We start from the raw sequence: 15,370 nt of genomic DNA, 5'->3' as shown, positions 1-15,370 counted from the left end.
GTATCAATCCAGTAGGAGGCTACGCGCGAGTCCCTCGTACCTGCACAAAACAAATAACTCCTCGCAACCAACATGATAAGGGGTTGTCAATCCCTTCATGGTCACTTACGAGAGTGAGATATGATAGATATGATAAGATAATATTTTGGGTATTTTTGTGATAAAGATGCAAAGTAAAATAAAAGCAAAGTAAAAAATCAAAGGAAATAACTAAGTATTGGAAGATTAATATGATGAAGATAGACCCGGGGGCCATAGGTTTCACTAGTGGCTTCTCTCAAGAGCATAAGTATTTTACGGTGGGTGAATGAATTACTGTTGAGCAATTGACATAATTGAGCATAGTTATGAGAATATCTAGGTATGATCATGTATATAGGCATCACGTCCGAGACAAGTAGACGGACTCCTACCTGCATATACTACTATTACTCCACTCATCGACCGCTATCCAGCATGCATCTAGAGTATTAAGTTCATGAAAATAGAGTAATGCCTTAAGCAAGATGACATGATGTAGAGGGATAAATTCATGCAATACGATAAAAAAAACCTTCTTGTTATCCTCGATGGCAACAATACAATATGTGCCTTGCTGCCCCTACTGTCACTGGGAAAGGACACCACAAGATTGAACCCAAAGCTAAGCACTTCTCCCATTGCAAGAAAGATCAATCTAATAGGCCAAACAAAACTGATAATTCTAAGAGACTTGCAAAGATAACCAATCATACATAAAATAATTCAGAGAAGATTCAAATATTGTTCACAGATAATCTTGATCATAAACCCACAATTCATCGGTCTCAACAAACACACCGCAAAAAGAAGATTACATCGAATAGATCTCCACAAGAGAGGGGGAGAACATTGTATTAAGATCCAAAAAGAGAGAAGAAGCCATCTAGCTAATAACTATGGACCCGAAGGTCTGAGGTAAACTACTCACACTTCATCGGAGAGGCTATGGTGTTGATGTAGAAGCCCTCCATGATGGATGCCCCCTCTGGCGGAGCTTCAGAACAGGCCCCATGATGGGATCTCGTGGATACAGAAGGTTGCGGCGGTGGAATTAGGTTTTTGGCTACGTATCTGATCGTTTGGGGGTACGTAGGTATATATAGGAGGAAGGAGTACATCGGTGGAGCAACAGGGGGCCCACGAGGGTGGAGGGCACGCCTGGGGGGTAGGCGCGCCCCCCTACCTTGTGGCTTCCTCCTTTATTTCTTGACGTATGGTCCAAGTCTCCTGGATCATGTTCGTTCCAAAAATCACGTTCCCGAAGGTTTCATTCCGTTTGGACTCCGTTTGATATTCTTTTTCTGCGAAACTCTGAAATAGGCAAAAAAACAGTAATTCTGGGCTGGGCCTCCGGTTAATAGGTTAGTCCCAAAAATAATATAAAAGTGGATAATAAAGCCCAATAATGTCCAAAACAATTGATAATATAGCATGGAGCAATCAAAAATTATAGATACGTTGGAGACGTATCAAGCATCCCCAAGCTTAATTCCTGCTCGTCCTCGAGTAGGTAAATGATAAAAAAGATAATTTTGATGCGGAGTGCTACTTGGCATAATTTTAATGTAATTCTTCTTAATTGTGGTATAAATATTCAGATCCGAAAGATTCAAGATAAAAGTTCATATTGACATAAAAATAATAATACTTCAAGCATACTAACTAAGCAATTATGTCTTCTCAAAATAACATGGCCAAAGTAAGTTCATCCCTACAAAATCATATAGTTTAGTCATGCTCCATTTTCGTCACACAAGAATGCTCTCATCATGCACAACCCCGATGACAAGCCAAGCAATTGTTTCATACTTTAGTAATCTCAAACCTATAAACTTTCACGCAATATATGAGCGCGAGCCATGGACATAGCAGTATGGGTGGAATAGAATATGATGATGGGGGTTATGTGGAGAAGACAAAAAAGGAGAAAGTCTCACATCAACGAGGCTAATCAATGGGCTATGGAGATGCCCATCTATTGATGTTAATGCAAGGAGTAGGGATTGCCATGCAACGGATGCACTAGAGCTATAAATGTATGAAAGCTCAACAAAAGAAACTAAGTGGGTGTGCATCCAACTTGCTTGCTCAGAAGACCTAGGGCACTTGAGGAGGCCCATTGTTGGAATACACAAGCCAAGTGCTATAATGAAAAATTCCCACTAGTATATGAAAGTGACAAAACAAAAGACTCTCTATCATGAAGATTATGGTGCTACTTTGAAGCACAAGTGTGGCAAAGGATAGTAGCATTGTCCCTTCTCTCTTTTTCTCTCCTTTTTTTTGGGACTTCTCTTCTTTTTTATGGCCTTTCTCTCCCCCTTTTTTTTTAATTCCTCACTTGGGACAATGCTCTAGAAAATGATGATCATCACACTTCTATTTATTTACAACTCAATGATTACAACTCGATGCTAGAACAAAAGATGACTCTATATGAATGCCTCCGGCAGTGTACCGGGATATGCAATGAACCAAGAGTGACATGTATGAAAGAATTATGAACGGTGGCTTTGCCACAAATAATATGTCAAATACATGATCATGCTAAGCAATATGACAATGATGAATGTGTCATGATAAACGGAATGGTGGAAAGTTGCATGGCAATATATCTCGGAATGGCTATGGAAATGCCATAATAGGTAGGTATGGTGGATGTTTTGAGGAAGATATAAGGAGGTTTATGTGTGAAAGAGTGTATCATATCACGGGGTTTGGATGCAAAGGCAAAGTTTGCACCAACTCTCAATGTGAGAAAGGGCAATGCACGGTACCGAAGAGGCTAGCAATGATGGAAGGGTGAGAGTGCGTATAATCCATGGACTCAACATTAGTCATAAAGAACTCACATAATTATTGCAAAAATCTACAAGTCATCAAAAACCAAACAATACGCGCATGCTCCTAGGGGGATAGATTGGTAGGAAAAGACCATCGCTCATCCCCGACCGCCACTCATAAGGAGGACAATCAAAGAACACCTCATGTTTCAAATTTGTTACATAACGCTTACCATACGTGCATGCTACGGGACTTGCAAACTTCAACACAAACATTTCTCAAATTCACAACTACTCAACTAGCACGACTTTGATATTATTACCTCCATATCTCAAAACAATCATCAAACATCAAACTTCTCTTAGTATTCAAAACACTCATAAGAAATTTTTTACTAATCTTGAATACCTAGCATATTAGGATTATTTAAGCAAATTACCATGCTATTTAAGACTCTCAAAATAATCTAAGTGAAGCATGAGAGATCAATAGTTTCTATAAAACAAATCCACCACCGTGCTCTAAAAGATATAAGTGAAGTACTAGAGAAAAACTATATAACTCAAAAGATATAAGTGAAGCACATAGAGTATTCTAACAAATTCCAAATCATGTATGGCTCTCTCAAAAGGTGTGTACAGCAAGGATGATTGTGGTAAACTAAAAAGTAAAGACTCAAATCATACAAGACGCTCTAAGCAAAACACATATCATGTGGTGAATAAAAATATAGCTCCAAGTAAAGTTACCGATGGAAGTAGACGAAAGAGGGGATGCCTTACGGGGACAAGTCCACGCCTACCTCCTCTGATCATAAACTAGAAGTTCATCGATCCCAACAAACACACCGCAAAAAGAGTTACATCATATGGATCTCCAAGAGACCATTGTATTGAGGATTAAGAGAGAGAGATATGAAGCCATCTAGCTACTAACTACGGACCCGAAGGTCTACAAAGAACTACTCACGCATCATCGGAGAGGCGTCAATGGAAGTGGTGAACCCCTCAGTGATGGTGTCTAGATTGGATCTGGTGATTCTAGACTCTGCGGTGGCTGGATGAATATTTTGTCGACTCCCCTAGGGTTCTGGTATTTTTGGGGTATTTATAGAGCAAAGAGGCGGTCCCGGGGGCACCCGAGGTGGGCACAACCCACCAGGGCGCGCCAGGGCTCCTGGCGCGCCCTGGTGGGTTGTGCCCCCCTCGGGGCACCCCTCAGGTGCAACCAGGGCCCTTTGCCTTCCTTCTGGCCCATAAAAAATCTCTGTAAAGTTTCGTGGCATTTGGACTATTTGATATTGATTTTCGACGATGTAAAAAACATGGAAAGAACAACAACTGGCACTTGGCACTATGTCAATAGGTTAGTACCAAAAAATGATATAAAAATGATTATAAAACATCCAAGATAGATAATGAAACAACATGGAACAATCAAAAATTATAGATACGTTGGAGACGTATCAGCATCCCCAAGCTTAACTCCTACTCATTCTCAAGTAGGTAAGTGACAAAAACAGAATTTTTTATGTGGAGTGCTATTCATCAAGTCATGTCATATTCTTTTCTTTATAGCATGGATATTTGGACTTTTATGTGATTCAAAGCAATAGTCTAGTTTTGACATAATAATTTAGATACTCAAGCATATCAACAAGCAACCATGTCTTTCAAAATATCAATGCTAAAACAAGTTATCCCTAGCCCATCATGCTCAAACATTGATCCATTCATGAAACACACTTGAATATTAACTACACCCAATACTTGAGCACGATCATAATGCCTCCTAGTTGGTGCTTTTATGAGAGAAGATGGAGACTCAAATTTCAAAATAAAAATTACATAAAGTAAAAGATAGGCCCTTCGTAGAGGGAAGTAGAGATTTGTAGAGTTGCTAGAGCTCAAAGCGAAAAATTTGAGATAAAAAGATTTTGGGAGGTGTATCCATCCCACCAACAAAAACGACTTAGAGTTCCCAATACTTTCCATGCATAGATATATCATAGGCGGTTCCCAAACAAAAAATAAAGTTTATTCTTTTTTCCACCATAACTTCACTTTCCATGGCTAACTGTATCCACGGGTGCCCTCCATACCAACACTTTCCAAGGAATTTATTATTTGACAACATAAAGTAAATTCATTTCTTTTTGCATTTCGGGATTGGGCATCCCTAATACCTTTGCCTTATTCTCATGCTATGACAAGTGGATAAACACTCATCTTGAGAATAACACATCTAGCATGGAAAATATTAGCCACCCCTCACCCGCTCCGCAAGCGAAACAAACACACAAAAGAGAAGTTTGTTTTGAAAATTAGAGATGGCACATGTAAATTTGCTTAGAACGACAAAAGAATACCGCATATAGGTAGATATAGTGGACTCATGTGGCAAAACTAGTTTAAAGGATCTTGGATGCACAAGTAGAGGTCATACTTAGTGCAAAATGAAGGCTAGCAAAAGAGAAGTGGCCAACCAAGAAACGAATAATCTCATAAGCAAGCATTAAGCATAATGAACACCGAATAATGCACCACAAGTAGGATATAATTTTCATTACATGATCATTGACTTTCATGCATGCATAGGGAATCACAAACCTTAACAACAATATTCTTACTAGAGCACTCATCAACATAACTCACATATCACATCACCATATCTCAAAACTATTACTAAGAATCAAGTTTATTTTGTCCAATGATCTTCATGGCATTTTCTTTTACTTTATCCTTCTTGGATATCTATCACTTTGGCACTAATTTTCATGTGTTGCTTTTCATAAGCTCGAACAAATATAAGTGAAGACCATGAGCATAACCAATTTTATTTCTCTAAAAATAATTTAAGTGAAGCAAGAGAGAATTTCTTCAAGATTTTACAAACTCTCAAACAAATCTAAGTGAAGCAAGAGAGCAATTCTAACAAGTCATGACATAATTTTTTCTCTCTCAAGAAGGTGTGTCCAGCAAGGATTGATGATTTAAAACAAAAAATAAAACAAGCAAATACACATATCATACAAGATGCTCCAAGCAAAACACATATCATGTGACGAATAAAAATATAATCTCGAGTAAAATACCGATAGTTGTTGGAAGAAAGCGGGGATGCCACTCAGGGGCATCCCCAAGCTTAGTTGGTTGCTCATTCTTGGATAATATCTTGGGATGCTGGGGCATTCCCAAGCTTAGGCTCTTACATCCTTCCTTCATCCATCGTAAGATAACCCGAAACTTCAAAACTTCAATCACACAAAACTCAACAAAGTCTTCGTGAGATCCATTAGTATAAAAATAATAAACCACTACTATAAGTGTTGTATCAAACCAATTCATATTTTGTTTTTGTATTATATCTACTGTATTCCAACTTTTCTATGGCAAAAACTCATCAAAGAAAACCATAGAGCCATAAAAATAAGCACACAACACAAAGAAAACAGAATCTGTCAAAACGGAACAGTCTGTAGCAATCTAACTATTTTGAATACTTCTGTAACTCAAAAAATTCTAAAACAATAAGATGACCTGAGAAATTTGTATATTGATCTACTGAAAGTAGAATGGGTATTTAATCGCGCTCTGGTAAAAAATGAAAATTAGTTTCGTGAGCATGAAATTTTCTACTTTTTCAGCAAGATCAAACAACTATTGCCCAAGAAGATCCTAAAGGCTTTACTTGGTACAAACACTAATTAAAACATAAAAAACACAATCATAATAGTAGCATAATTGTGCTAACACTCAAGAACAAAAAGCAAAAAGCAAAAATAAATTTTATTCATTGGGTTGCCTCCCAACAAGCGCTATAGTTTTACGCCCTTTGCTAGGCATAAAGCAAGGATCTAAGTTTTTTCATCCTTGTTCCTTGGAAAGAAAAGAGAAAATTTTCTATCAATGGCATTTAGTTTTCTATCTTGTGAAAGCACATGGCCATTGATAGCGGAAGAAAGATTAAGCAAGTTGCGAAATTGTATCTAAACTAGCCTTCATCTCTTTAATTATTTCATTTTGATAAAAGCACATAAGAGTAGTTGATTCAACATTTTCTCCTTTGGGGTGCACAAGTATGGCTTTCATCTTCTCATAAGTATCAACGGCATCCCCTTCAAGAAAATAGTTTTCAAATATAGAATCTAAGACTTGCTTGAAAGAAGAAGGTAAACCATCATAAGAACTTTTCGAGTATATCTCTATCTGATATTGGGGCACATACCTAGCTCGAATTCTCAAAAACATATCCCAAGCATCTTTCAAAGATTCATCGAGTAAATAACAAAAAATTCCGGGATCATCTTCATCACAATGGTTAAGATTTTTCTTAACAACCCTGGTAGATCCTTCCATAGCATCATTGTTTATGAGCTTAGAGACAACAGAGAGGCTATCCAAAGCATTAAGACTAGGGAGAAAACCCTTAGCTCTTTTGAGATCGGACATGGCGAGAAAACGGCGAACGGAAAAAGAGAGGCGAATAAAATGACAGATTTTTGTGAAGTGGGGGAGAGAAAAATGAGAGGAAAATGGCAAATAATGTAAATTGCAAGGAGATGAGATTTGTGATTAGGAACCTGGTTTGTGTTGAAGACCCTTCCCGGCAACGGTGCAAGAAATTCTCCTTGATGGTAGCTGGAACTACGTCGGTATTTCCCTGGAGAGGGAGGGATGATGTAGCACAGGGACGGTAGGTATTTCCCTCAGTTATGAAACCAAGGTATCGAACCAGTAGGAAACCAAGCAACACAACGTAAGCAGCACCTGCACACAAATAACAACACCTCGCAACTCAACATATTAAAGGGGTTGTCAATCCCTTCCAGGGTATGGCGCCTCAAGATAGGCAAACGGACGTGAGGTAAATTGTAGTAGATTGATGGATCGAACGCCAAATAAAATAAATTGCAGCAAGGTATTTTTGGATTTTTGGTTTAATAGATCTGAATAAAAATGCAAAGGAAAAGTAGATCGCAAGGGAAATATATGATAAAGAAGACCCAGGGGCCGTAGGTTTCACTAGTGGCTTCTCTCGAGAAAAATAGCAAACGGTGGGTAAACAAATTACTGTTGGGAAATTGATAGAACTTCAAATAATTATGAGGATACCCAGGCAATGATCATTACATAGGCATCATGTCCAAGATTAGTAGACTGACTCCTGCCTGCATCTACTACTATTACTCCACACATCGACCGCTATCCAGCATGCATCTAGTGTATTAAGTTCATGGAAAAACGGAGTAATGCAATAAGAATGATGACATGATGTAGACAAGATCCGTTTATCTATATGGCGGTAGATATAGATCTCGTCTTTTTATCCTTAGTGGCAACGATACATATGTGTGGGTTCCCTTTCTGTCACTGGGATCAAGCACCGTAAGCTCGAACCCACTACCTGGCACCTCTTCCCATTGCAAGATAAATAGATCAAGTTGGCCAGACAAAACCCAAATATCGGAGAAGAAATACAAGGCTATAAGAGATCATGCATAAAAGAGATCAAAGAAACTCAAATACTTTCATGGATATAAAAACATATATCTTATCATAAACTCGAAGTTCATCGATCCCAACAAACACATCGCAAAAATAGTTACATCATATGGATATCCAAGAGACCATTGTATTAAGGATCAAGAGAGATAGAGATGAAGCCATCTAGCTACTAACTACGGACCGGAAGGTCTACAAAGAACTACTCACGCATCATTGGAGAGGCACCAATGGAAGTGGTGAACCCCTCTGTGATGGTGTCTAGATTGGATCTGGTGATTCTGGACTCTGCGGCGGCTGGATGAATATTTCGTCGAGTCCCCTAGGGTCCTGGTATTTTTGGGGTATTTATAGAGCAAAGAGGCTGTTCGGGGGGCACCCGAGGTGGGCACAACCCACCAGGGCGCCCCAGGGCCTCCGGCATGCCCTGGTGGGTTGTGCCCCCCCCCCTCGGGGCACCCCCGCAGGTGCAACCAGGGCCCATTGCCTTCCTTTTGGCGCATAAAAAATCTCCGTAAATTTTCGTAGCATTTGGACTCCGTTTGATATTGATTTTCTGCGATGTAAAAAACATGGAAAAAAATACCAACTAGCACTTGGCACTACATAAATAGGTTAGTACCAGAAAATGATATAAAATAACTATAAAATGATTATAAAAGATCCAAGATTGATAAATAAAATAGCATGGAACAATAAAAAATTATAGATATGTTGGAGACGTATCACATCACAAGTTCGTATAACGCTCAATTTTCTCTTACACTAAATGATCTCACATTTTAGAAGCAATTTTTATTGCCTTATTGCACCGATGATAACTTACTTGAAGAATCTTGCTCAATCCTTAGGTAGGTATGGTGGACTCTTGAAGATATGATTTGGGTTTGAGGATTTTTGGATTCACAAGTAGTATCTCTACTTGGTGCTTGATTTTTGGCTAGCAAGGATGGGGGGCAAGAACCACATGTTGAAGGATCTATGACAATATAACTTCTATGTGAATATGAACAAACATAAACCATTAGGTTGTCTTCCTTGTCCAACGTCAACAATTTTGGCATATAATATTTTGATGGGGGCTCACAATCACAAAAGATTTCCATGATAGTGTATTTATATGTGAAAGTTCTCTTCCTTATACTAATTATTCGTGAATTGCTTGTATGACCAATATTGTGATTGTCAAGCCTCAAAATATTTCACTTTCTAAACCCAATGTGAAGCTACCACTAGGTAGGATATGATTTCAACTTCATGACATTCAATTTATTCAACAATTTACTCATAGGATATAAGTGAAGCACAAGAGTAAATGACATAGAAAAGAGCTTCGTTGATGGGATGTGAATGTCGCTCACCTAGCCTCCCTGGTAACTATTTGAGGACTCTATTTTATTTAAAAACTTTCAGATCTAGGTATTTTATTAAAACAGCAATCAAAACAAAATAAAATGACATTCTAAGGATAGCACACATCATGCAAAGAAGCAAAAAGCTTAGGCTCAACCGATACTAACCGATAATTGTTGAGGAAGACAGGTGCGATGCCTACCGGGGAATCCCCAAGCTTAGATGCTTGAGACTTCTTGAAACATTATCTTGGGATGCCTTGGGCATCCCCAAGCTTGAGCTTTTGTGTCTCCTTAATTCTTCTCATATCATGGTTTTCCTAAATCTCAAAAGCTTCATCCACATAAAACTCAACAAGGACTCGTGAGATAAGTTAGTATAAACCAATGCAAAAACCTTATCATTCTCTACTGTAGAAAATCACTAAAATTATTATTCAACATTGCATACTAAATGCCTCTACATATTTAATACTCCTATCCTCAAATAGAATCATTAAACAAGCAAACATATGCAAACATATGCAAACAGTGCAAACATAATAGCAATCTGCTAAAACAGTAGAGTCTGTAAAGAATGCAAGAGTATCAATACTTCTTAAACTCCAAAGATTATGAAAATTTACCACAATGTAGAAAATTTACCATAGCTTATTTTTCAAAAAGTTTCAACATTTCATCAAATTCTGAATTTTCTAGGGAATTTTTGCAATAGCGGTAAACTTTCTGTTTTCAAGCAGCAACATGTAGACTTGTAAAATAAGCATAGTAAAGGCTATCAATGCCACTTTTATTGAAATAAAAGATGCAAAACATTATTATAAATAACAACAAGCAAATTCTAGCAAAATAAATTAACGCTCCAAGCAAAAAACATATCATGTGATGAATGAAAACATAGCTCCAAGTGAGGTTACCGATAAAGTTGGAGACGAAAGAGTGGATGCCTTCCGGGGCATCCCCAAGCTTAGTTGCTTGTATCTTCCTTGGATATTAACTTGCGGTGCCTTGGGCATCCCCAAGCTTATGTTCTTTTCACTCCTTATTCTCCTCACATCGACATCTCACCCAAAACTTGAAAACTTCAATCACACAAAACTTAACGGAACTTTGTGAGATAGGTTAATATGATAAAGAGCAAACCATTTCACTTTTGGTACTGTCAAAGACAAGACTCATAATCGTTCTCACACGATGCCTACTGTAGCATATCATTTCCACAATTTATATTGAGCAATATAAGCCATGCAAGCAAAGTATGCATTGAAAACAGAATCTGTCAAAAACAGAATAGTCTGTAGTAATTTGTACTCAAACCATACTTCTGCTACTCCAAAATTCTGAAAAATTAGGACAGCCTGAGAAATTTTTCTATTGATCTTCTACAAAAATAATCAGTATTTTATCGCACTTTTGTTTAAAATCAGAATTATTTTCGTGAGTGCAAAAGTTTTTGTTTTTCAGCAAGATCAAATCAACTATCACCGTAAGCCATCCCAAAGGTCTTACTTGGCATTTTATTGGAATGAAAACAATAAAACATGATTACTACAGTAGCATAATCATGTTAACACACAAAACAGTAGGTAAAAGTGTTGGGTTGTCTCCCAACAAGCACTTCTCTTTAATGCCTTTTAGCTAGGCATGATGATTTCAATGATGCTCGCATAAAAGATAAGAATTGAATCATAACAAGAGCATCATGAAACACATGACAAGCACATTTAAGCCTAACTCACTTCATATGCATAGGGATTTTGTGAGCAAACAACTTATGGGAATAAGAATCAACTAGCATAGGAAGGCAAAACAAGCAAAACTTCAAGATTTTCAACACATGGAGAGGAAACTTGATATTATTGAAATATATATGAGCATATCTTCCCCTCTCATAATATTTTTTCAGTAGAATCATGAATGAATTCAACAATATAACTATCACATAAAGCACTCTTTTCATGATGCATAAGCATAGAAATTTTATTACTCTCCACATAAGCAAATTTATTCTCATGAATAGTAGTGGGAGCAAACTCAACAAAATAAGTATCATGTGATTGAAAATTAAAATCATGATGACAAGTTTCATGGTTATTATTATTCTTTATAGCATACATGTCATCACCATATTCATCATAAATAGGAACTTTGTTGTCATAATCAATTGCAACCTCCTCCAAAATAGTGGATTCATCATTAAATAAATACATGACCTCTCCAAATCCACTTTCATCAATATAATCATCATAAATAGGAGGCATGCAATCATCATAATAAATTTTCTCATCAAAACTTGGGGGACTAAAAATATCATATTCATCAAATATAGCATCCCCAAGCTTATGGCTTTGCATATCATTAGCATCATGGATATTCAAAGAATTCATACTAACAACATTGCAATCATGCTCTGTTGGGGAACGTAGTAATTTCAAAAAAAATCCTACGCACACGCAAGATCATGGTGATGCATAGCAACGAGAGGGGAGAGTGTTGTCCACATACCCTCGTAGACCGAAAGCGGAAGCATTAGCACAACGCGGTTGATGTAGTCATACGTCTTCACGATCCGACCGATCAAGTACCGAACATACGGCACCTCCGAGTTCAGCACACGTTCAGCCCGATAACGTCCCTCAAACTCTGATCCAGCCGAGTGTTGAGGGAGAGTTTAGTCAGCACGACAGCGTGGTGACGATGATGATGTTCTACCGACGCAGGGCTTCGCCTAAGCACCGCTACAGTATTATCGAGGTGGACTATGGTGGAGGGGGGCACCGCACACGTCTAAAAGATCAAATCAATTGTTGTGTCTATGGGGTGCCCCCTGCCCCCGTATACAAAGGAGCAAGGGGGAGGTGCGGCCGGCCAGGAGGAGGCGCCAGGAGGAGTCCTACTCCCACCGGGAGTAGGACGCCCTCCCTTCCTTGTTGAATTAGGAGAAGGGGGAAAGAGGAGGGAGAGAGGAAGGAAAGGGTGACACTGCCCCCCTCTCCTTGTCCTCTTCGGACTAGAGGGGGAGGGGCACGCGGCCCTGCCCTAGCCGCCTCTCCTCTTCTCCACTAAAGCCCACTATGGCCCATTAAGCCCCCGGGGGGTTTCGGTAACCTCTCGGTACTCCGGTAAAATCCCGATTTCACCTGGAACATTTCCGATATCCAAATATAGGCTTCTAGTATATCAATCTTCATGTCTCGACCATATCGAGACTCCTCGTCATGTCCGTGATCACATCCGGGACTCCGAACAACCTTCGGTACATCAAAACTCATAAACTCATAATATAACCGTCATCGAAACTTTAAGTGTGCGGACCCTATGGGTTCAAGAACTATGTAGACATGACTGAGACACGTCTCCGGTCAATAACCAATAGCGGAACCTGGATGCTCATATTGGATCCCACATATTCTATGAAGATCTTTATCGATCAGACCGCATAACAACATATGTTGTTCCCTTTGTCACCGGTATGTTACTTTCCCGAGATTCGATCGTCGGTATCTCAATACCTAGTTCAATCTCGTTACTGGCAAGTCTCTTTACTCGTTCCGTAATACATCATCCCGCAACTAACTCATTAGTTGCAATGCTTGCAAGGCTTAAGTGATGTGCATTACCGAGTAGGCCCAGAGATACCTCTCCGCCAATCGGAGTGACAAATCCTAATCTCGAAATACGCAAACCCAACAAGTACCTTCGGAGACACCTATAGAGCACCTTTATAATCACCCAGTTATGTTGTGACGTTTGGTAGCACACAAAGTATTCCTATGGTAAACGGGAGTTGCATAATCTCATAGTTATAGGAACATGCATAAGTCATGAAGAAAGCAATAGCAACATACTAAATGATCGAGTGCTAAGCTAACAGAATGGGTCAAGTCAATCACAACATTCTCCTAATGATGTGATCCCGTTAATCAAAGGACAACTCATGTCTATGGCAAGGAAACATAACCATCTTTGATCAACGAGCTAGTCAAGTAGAGGCATACTAGTGACACTCTGTTTGTCTATGTATTCACACAAGTATTATGTTTCCGGTTAATACAATTCTAGCATGAATAATAAACATTTATCATGATATAAGGAAATATAAATAACAACTTTATTATAGCCTCTAGGGCATATTTCCTTCAGTCTCCCACTTGCACTAGAGTCAATAATCTAGATTAAACAGTAATGATTCTAACACCCATGGAGTCTTGGTGCTGATCATGTTTTGCTCATGGAAGAGGCTTAGTCAACGGGTCTGCAACATTCAGATCCATATGTATCTTGCAAATTTCTATGTCTCCCACCTGGACTAGATCCCGGATGGAATTGAAGCGTCTCTTGATGTGCTTGGTTCTCTTGTGAAATCTGGATTCCTTCGCCAAGGCAATTGCTCTAGTATTGTCACAAAAGATTTTCGTTGGACCTGATGCACTAGGTATGACACCTAGATCGGATATGAACTCCTTCATCCAGACTCCTTCATTTTTTGCTTCCGAAGCAGCTATGTACTCCGCTTAACACGTAGATCCCGCCACGACGCTTTGTTTAGAACTGCACCAACTGATAGCTCCACCGTTCAATGTAAACATGTATCCGGTTTGCGATTTAGAATCGTCCGGATCCGTGTCAAAGCTTGCATCAACGTAACCATTTACAATGAGCTCTTTGTCACCCCCATAAACGAGAAACATATCCTTAGTCCTTTTCAGGTATTTTAGGATGTTCTTGACCGCTGTCCAGTGATCCACTCCTGGATTACTTTGGTACCTCCCTGCTGGACTTATACGCCCGGAGCCGGGGGAAGCAACCCGCCGGAGGCAAACCGGATCACGACACCTGGCGCGCCGGTCCAACCGCGTGCCATGGAACCACCTCGTGTAATTGCTGCTCCACCTCATTACGTACCAGCGCCACCGGGTCACTTCTCCAATCCCTTGGAAAACCTCATTGCAGCGTCGGCTCGTTTGGCGGCTCTCCCGATGGAAGGTGACTCACTGGCGGCAGTCGAAACGCGAAGGGTGAGAGAACTTCTTCAAACAACTCTGGCACAGCAGGATGCACTCGACTTGTTAGATGAAGAAAGAGACTTAGCAGCGGCTCGATCAGCAATTTATCAACAAGACCTGCACCGTTATCACAGCCGCCGGGTTAAGTCCAGGACTTTTCAGGAAGGCGACCTGGTGCTCCGGCTCATCCAAGATCTGTCAGATGCACACAAGTTATCCCACCTTGGGAAGGACCCTTTGTGGTTAGCAAGAACTTAAACAACGGGTCATATTACCTCATTGATGTTCGAGAGCACAAAGACTCACGTAAGTTGGAGGAAGAAACCCGCCGGCCATGGAACATTGCTCAACTTCGGCCATACTACACCTGAGCCACCGGCTCTCATCATGTACATACTTTTTAACATTGTATATACCATGATAAGTAATAAAGCAGGACCATCGGTCTCTTTTCTTTTTCAAAAGATTGTGCATCTTTGTTATTTCTTATTTTCAAATGACTATTAAGGAGCTGATCATATTTGAATCAAGTCTAACCTTTTTTGGTCCAGCTTATGATCGTATTCGAATCTAGCTGCAACTCTCATGGTCACTTGGGGGCTTCCTGTTCAAACATAGGTCATATTCGAACCGAAGAGAACATAGCCGTCATAACCCTCTTGATCGGCTCAAGGCCAAACTCACTAGGGGGCTTCTTGATCGT

Source organism: Triticum urartu, chromosome 6A, assembly GCF_056163025.1.
Source record: "Triticum urartu cultivar PI428250 chromosome 6A, HENAU_Tu73, whole genome shotgun sequence".
Lineage (NCBI taxonomy): Eukaryota > Viridiplantae > Streptophyta > Magnoliopsida > Poales > Poaceae > Triticum > Triticum urartu.
Note: the sequence above shows the minus strand (reverse complement) of the source record.